Consider the following 7,409-nt stretch of genomic DNA (forward strand, 5'->3'; position numbering starts at 1 on the left):
ATGTAGGTGCCATTATGGTATTCAACCTTTGCTCAGGTAAATTTCACCACAATCTAACAACTTGGCCTTTTGTTAAGCTAGTTGGTAAGAAGTGTTGAAGTCCTACAATTGGTGAACCTAGTCGACTAGTTTGACGATCACTTGATTGTGTAGTCAGTTGGGCCTCCCAGGACAATGATGGGCCCAGTGGTCGTTTGGGCCAACTAGAACTCACCCCTGCTTAGTAAGAGATGGGAAGAAGAGGGAGAGAGAAATGAGAAATATGACATGTGGTGATAAGAAAAACATAGAGAGACAAGAAAAAAAGGTGAATGGAAATGGAACGTAAGAGAAACTTGGTGTGTGAATAAAATCGGTGGTTTCTAGGGTGCAAGTGCATCTTAGGTCTTGCAGCATGCAAAATAAAATTTGACTATTATAACATGTAACTATTACCTGCTGAGAAAAAAATAATTGAGAAAGTTTACAAAAATACCCTTTATTATTCTTATTTTCTATCTCTACTTGTCCCTCACCAATGACAGATGTATACACTAGACCACCAACACGCTACAGTGTAACACCCTCTAAACCTCGTGTAAATATTATAGCTTAAATCAGAGTAAAATTCATAACACAGAGGGTGTCACACTTATTCTCCAAAACCACAAATCAAAACACATGTCATGCTCATAATCCATAGTATATACATTTAGGAAAAGATCTCAGCCCAGTCATCGCTTACGTGGCATCTGTTGATTGGTTAATTTCTTAAAAAATCCTAGGTGTCAGTCATTCCTCTTATCCCATCTTTCATTCTTCTCCCTTTCACCCTCTTTATTTCACCTCTTCAATTCCGTCAATCCGTTTCCCATTTCCTCTCCCTTTCTCTCTCACGTTTTATCTCCTACCACTCTTCCATCAAGGTTTCCTTTCACACAAATCTTTTTTCTCCTTCTCTCTCACCATTGTATCTTTCCGGAATCTCTCTTCCATCTCAAACCATGTGCTCCTCTCGCATCATGTTTCTCAACCTGACGTCGTTTTTCCATTTCTTCCCTACTCCATATCGCAGTCTTCTCCAGATCTTCAGATGTTGAAGGAGAGGAGTATTCTCTGCGATTTTATTCCACTTTCAAGCATCAGATTGAGAGCATGTGTTGTCCTCAAATCATGAAAGTTCATGTCGCAAATCGCCACTCGCGGTCTCACTACTCAGGTATTCAGTGCTTAACTTATTTATTGTTTTCAGTTTTCGAATTTTCATGTGTTGCCTGTATTCCCTAATTTTAGTCTTCTTCCTGTCTTGATTTCTTCGTTTCTGGGTTCCTTTTTTTCATTGTGTGGAATCACTTGCAATTTCTCCAAGTTTGATTTTTTAGAGTCGATGAGTTGATTAGTTTTTGGTATATGCCAGCTATCTGTCTCTCATGTAAAATATGTCCAGTTCCTCTTACCTTTTTTTCCTGTGAAATATCAGCATAAAACATAGAGGCATGCGTTTTTGTACCAACATAGCCTCTTTGATCGTACTTTGTTTCTTTGGACAGGTTCTAATCTGTCCAGTTCCTTTTACCATTAAACAACCACCAAGGTGTTCTTTCTTCTGTAAATAATAATTACAATACGTGCATCTGTGCCTGTTTTCATTGCTTTGATGGAGGTTTGATATTTCCCAAGTGAAATATGACTTGTCTGATGAAAGGTGGAGCTTCAGAACCCAACTAGCAAGAAGCTTCTGGGTCGTGTGAGGGCTTCTGATAGGCACTGCATGGTTCAGGATCAAATTTATTATCATGTCTGCCCTTTGTTTGAGAGCTTTATTACCAAGCATATGTTTAGAAATTTGATTTGATAGATTTTGGTAGGGGGGAAGTGATTATTGAAGGTTTAATCATTGATTCTCTCTTTGGTTTTGGCTTGCAGTTGCAGGGTTTGAGACTGGATGGTGTCACCGTGTACTGCTGGAGCAGTTTCATGCTTCAATTTTCAGGCATTACTTTCATTTTCATTCTTTAATTTTCTTAATCCTTCTGCCGCCACCATGGTATGCAGAGCTACTGAAAACCCTAATTTTGGGCTGCCAAGCCAATCTGACCTATTGATAGTTATTAATGAAATTTAAAATAAAATGAAATAGGAAAAACTTATATGATCATTAGAGATTTTTGAAAACAGGAAATTATTCACCTTTAATTTCTCCCCCCATCAAGCTTCAGATTAGAGAAAATTATTCTCTCAAAAGATATTTATATTTAAAATGAAACTCTCTCCCCTTTATTCCTCACTTAGTAATTATTAGTTTTGAATTCAAATTTGTGTTTGACCTTAAATTACTCACTCTATCAAGTCTCAATTTAATGAATTTATTATTCAGAAACCACCAATATTGTAACAACCCCATATCATGAGTAGTGTCCTTAATTCTAGCTCTCAAATCAATACTTTTTGTTGATCAGTTTATTTTCCTTCTTCATAAATTTTGTTTAAAATAACAGGAGGCTAGGATGGAATTTTGTTAAAAAAAATTGCTTTGCCTTGATTATAAAAGGAGTTCATTTTAATTCAGTAGAGAATTATTTTCTGGAGTTCATTTTAATTGTTTTTTTATGAAAGGGTTATGTTGCTAGGATGATTTTGTTGTGGGAAGAACTTGAGGGATGACATCATTTGGAGTAGTTTATAGTGTCATTGGCCAACAAGCTCTTTCACTGTGGTGTATTTTATGACTAGATCCTTTGCATCTTTATTTTCATTTTTTAGTGTATTAGCTTAGACCACTCCATCAATAAGGAATGAATGTATTGAAACTTTTGCTTCCGTGAGTCTTATTTTGGTTTCACTTTGAACGAATATGCTATTTGATATTTATGTAGTTAAAAATTTGAGGTATATTTGATCTTGATGCTCTCCACCCTGCCCTGCTTCCCTTTCTATTTTTCCACCCTTTGATCTTGATTCAAGGTAGTTTGTTACTGCACACCTTTATTTTCTTATATAAATGAAAGAAAGATAAGACATCATACTTTTGATTATTTTAGTTGCTTTTCTCATTTATATTTATCTAATGTTTGATGTCACTACATAAATGTCTAAATGATTCAAGCCAGTCTTACTAGCTATTAGTAGAACAGATGAAAGAAAGATAATACATCATATGCCTAAATATCTTAAGTTTTTTTTCTTATCCATATCCATAGTATATACATGGGGCTTAAATGGCAGGAGTGAGCGCACATTCCTATTGACCTCAATCAAATTTCATGGAATCCCGTGATATTCTTCGTTATCACTTTTGGGTATAATCAAAACTTTCCTTTCTGCTCCATTCCAGTTTCAAATTGATGTATTCGTTTTGAATTTCAAGCTTCAACTCTTCTGTATTAGTTGTCTTATTCCCTTATAAGAATTTTTGAATTCAAATTTTAACAAGATTCTATATTTACATTTCTCATTAAATTTCTTTCCGTTCTCCCCTTTCAAATTTTGAACATGTGTTTTCAGTTTTGTATGTGTTATCTTTGTTCAATGTTTTGAGGATGTTTTGGATCCTTCAGAGAAACAACTGGTGGTCTTTGATTCTCAGAGGGGTCAAGGGTCCTGCGGGTGTTATGACGCGGGCGAGAGCGGCGTTGGCCTTAGGGGTTCGATTAGGATTGTCTTATTCTTGCTCTGATGAGGAGGCTCTTCAAGGTATAGCAGCTAATATTAGCTCTCGTGGGTTTAGTTAGTGATGTTTAGAGGGTGCTTGTTGGCTTGCCCGGGGTTCTTTTTGGTGTTTTTTGTCTACCCTTGTTGGTTTAGGTTCCTTTGGGTTTTATTGGTTGATTTTTTTGGGGGCTGGGTATAGTGAGCTTGGTTTAGCTTTTTGGTGTACTAATCATCTTTTGTTATATATATAATTCTCCTTTTGCTTTCAAAAAAAAATCTTTGTTCAATGTTCAGTATTTCTCCCTCTCCATATTCTCATCTTCTCTTCATGGCTATTTCAAGTAAGCCTCTTCTCTCTTCCCTATCCGCTCCACCTACTGTGTTGCCCCTTTTCACATGATTTATTTCAGTTTTTTGAATTTCACCAGCAGGAAAAAAATTTAGTCTTTTGTTTGATAATTTATTGTGTTTCACGCTCTTATCCTATAAACCTGGAAATCTTATATTAGTTCGACAGTTTAGATTTTGTTGCCTGGATTTTGAATTGTGGATTTGCACTTTGCAGGACAGTGTGGACAACAACAGAGGCCATGGCAAGTTTGTCTCTGTCGAAAAAATACTCACCGAGCAGCAGGTGTTTGGTATGTCTTGCCTTTGGTTTGTCCATGTTTGGATGTTTGTGTTTTCTTATTTATGTTTTTTGTTTGAATTCTGACCATGTCTTATCAACATTGCAGAGAATGGCTACTCCATGAACATAACAATGAAGATTGAGTGGTTTTGCTAGCGATAATTCAACTTCTTCATTTTTGTTTTGGTAGCTGTGGATCTTCTCAGAAAATTGTTGAGTAGTCGAAAGGAACCAAAACATATTCCTGATCTGTTATTGGCTTCTGACATTTGTTGTGAGAATTCCAGTCCAGCACTCTGCTTCAATGTAAAGATAGCATACCAATGTACAAGAGACTTATTCTTATTTGACAATAACTTCGAGGGAGCCACTAGAATAGTGGATCAAAAAGGAGTCAAGATGATTTCTGGTCACCCCAGTGGAAGGTTCATCTTTCAGGTTCTTATTCTCACATTCACGCCACTCTTGCTTTGAATTTTTTGCCTCTACCAATCAACAAATCCAGGATCCATTTCAATTGGATTAGTGGATTTTGATTCATAGTTGGAAGTTTGGTGGACTTCCTTGCTTTTTTTTCCAAGGTCAAAACATATGGTCAGGGGTTTCCCCCTTTGTTAATTTTACATGTTTTCCTTCAATGATGCTTGCATAAAATTTTGTGACTTTATCAGTTAGTCTCCTTTGAGTTTTTTATTTTTTATTTGCAATGACCCGTGCCAATTTTGAGTATGTGCATTATTTAATGGTTCATGGTAGGGTTTGACATACAATCTGATATAGAAATCCTGTCCTTGGGCCTTTCATGAGCAGTTTTCTCTAAACTCGTGCCAGTAAAGTAAGCATGCCAAGTTCAATGCTCATAAGTCATAAGCTGATTTTTCTATTTGATGGTTAGCATAGCCTTCCTTAGAATTCTCCACCCAGTACTGAAAGTTGAACACAAGCTAGCCGTAACTAGGGGAAGAAAATCAAGCTTTCACTTGCATTCATGGGTTTATTATGTTACTAACTTTGAGATGAAGTTGTTAGTAATATCATTCCTTTCTGTTTAAAATATGTTAATAGACATATTAATGATTATGCTTGGTTTTATGCATGACACTTTGATAAATATGTAGGTATCTCCTTACAGTTTCTATTGATGTAAATTTAGCTCATTCTTTATACTTTTCCTGAACTTGCTTAAACTCATGGTTTGATTTTAATTAATAGATGACTACTACTTTGACAGTTTTTTTGTATGTTTTCATCATTTAGTTTTTAGTTTTCTAATTGTTTCCTTTATTCATTGCAGTTCTATGCAAACATTATTGAACAAATAGGGTACTTGGTGAGTGATTACTTACATAATGTTCTGGTCTTACTTTAAATAATATGTGCACTTAAAATGAGAACAGACTCTCTAATTTGATGCTCTTCAACAGAACACAATGGATTTTTTTTAGAAAAATTAGATTCACTCAAGTGAGTGTGTTTTTTTTCCTTCTTTCTTTTAATTTGGACTGTTACCTTTTTTTTATGGTGTTCACTCAGGGGAATGACAAAGGAGGAATCACTCTAGGATGCAGAGGAATCGTGTGTTGCATGTTGTTGATGTCCTTCATCGAGGGAGGGCTAATAAGTCCAAGGTACTTTCATGTATGTTTTATTTTTATTTTTAGTATGTTAACTTTTCAATTGAAATTATAAGTATTTGTTAATTGACAACAAGCTCTTCCTCTACTGTATAGATTTTTTCTAATGTTCACCCAATTACATGTCTTCAATTTTGGGGTTCCATGTAACGACGAATTCTCAAAGAACTTTTTACCTTTTTGGAAAATTTATGCTATGAACTGAGTTTTTAATGTTTTGAAAGAAAGAAAGCAGCCAATATACTTTGCATAATCCATTTATGTTATATGTTTCCTGAGTTTGCTTTGTGTGTGCTCTAATGTATCATGTTTCTTGACGTTATGAGTATTGTTCTTTGTCAGTGTTTGGTCGAGACATGAAGCAGGTGTTTGAAGATAGATATTTGTCACCTGAAGATTTTCAAGCCCCAGAAAAAGAAGGCACCAGAGATAATCTTTGGGGGCTCCCTGTCAAGGAACTTCCTTAAAATTTCCAGAAAAATGCTTAGCTTGGTAAATGATGCAGTTGAACCTAAAACCTTTCGGCTACTTCACTAGAGACTACCAGTCTACCACTGAATTACTTTTATCTCGAGATCTCTTAATTAGTAATGTAGACTCCCCTTTCCTGTTTGTTAAGTCTGATCCAACTTATTGTTCAATACACACTTTCCTATTTGGAAGCTATGCTAGAATCCATTTATTTGTCAATATCATTGTCTTATGATGTCGAGTACTGGACCCATGACCTCATGATGACTACAATACATACAATGTATTTTCAAATTGTTAGTATTAGATTAGATGGGAGGACAATTCAAGATTTTGTTGGTGACAATAAAATTCAAAAAAAAGTATTGCACTTTATTTGATGGAGAAAATGTCACAGTTCACATAACAGAGTGAACAATAAAAGAGGCTTAAACAAACTTAGTCCCTGCAAAATACATCATTTTTGTTTTTCATCCCTGAAAAGTATTTTTTGTTTAACATCCTCCCAAAATTAATTATTTTGTTTTTAGTCCTTACTATCACATTTTTCTTCCAATCTAAATGGAATTACATAGAAGTTTAATTTTCTAAAAACAAAATGTTTAATTTTGGGAGGATGTTAAACAAAAAAAATATTTTCCAGGACGAAAAACAAAAATGATGTATTTTGTAGGGACTAAAATTTCGTGGAAGCCATTAATTTATTAACCTTTTAAAGTAAGGAAAATATTAAGTTTGACTTAGAAAACTTTATTAATTCGAAATATCAACATAAAAATTAATATTTTTTGAACATATTAACTATTAAATTAAAAAATTAATTTTTGAAAAAAATCAAAGTTTAAAAATTAATGATGCTATAAATTCATACAAAAAAATAGCACATAATAATCATATTTGCTTGATAATTTAATGTCAAGGCAACTTTTTTTATTTATTTGGATTTCCTTATTGTCAATTCTCACATGACCATATCATGTGAAGATCTGAGTCTTTAATTGTATTTTAATAAAATCTAGACTCTTAATGGATATAGAAAATTA

General features: G+C 34.3%; 1 long non-coding RNA gene across 4 annotated transcripts; it reads left to right on the top strand.

The window, feature by feature from the left end:
* The first annotated feature begins 3,173 nt into the window (after nucleotides 1-3,173).
* LOC130717379 (uncharacterized) lies at nucleotides 3,174-6,746 on the top strand. Of its 4 annotated transcripts, none has more exons than XR_009012310.1 (7): nucleotides 3,174-3,278; nucleotides 3,537-3,672; nucleotides 4,196-4,271; nucleotides 4,368-4,699; nucleotides 5,556-5,591; nucleotides 5,795-5,889; nucleotides 6,238-6,746. It is a non-coding gene; the product is annotated as an uncharacterized LOC130717379 (long non-coding RNA). The 4 variants fall into 4 exon arrangements; XR_009012311.1 differs by having other exon boundaries at nucleotides 3,566-3,672; XR_009012309.1 differs by having other exon boundaries at nucleotides 3,180-3,672.
* The last annotated feature ends 663 nt before the right edge of the window (nucleotides 6,747-7,409 follow it).

This window comes from Lotus japonicus, chromosome 5 (assembly GCF_012489685.1).
Source record: "Lotus japonicus ecotype B-129 chromosome 5, LjGifu_v1.2".
Taxonomy (NCBI): domain Eukaryota; kingdom Viridiplantae; phylum Streptophyta; class Magnoliopsida; order Fabales; family Fabaceae; genus Lotus; species Lotus japonicus.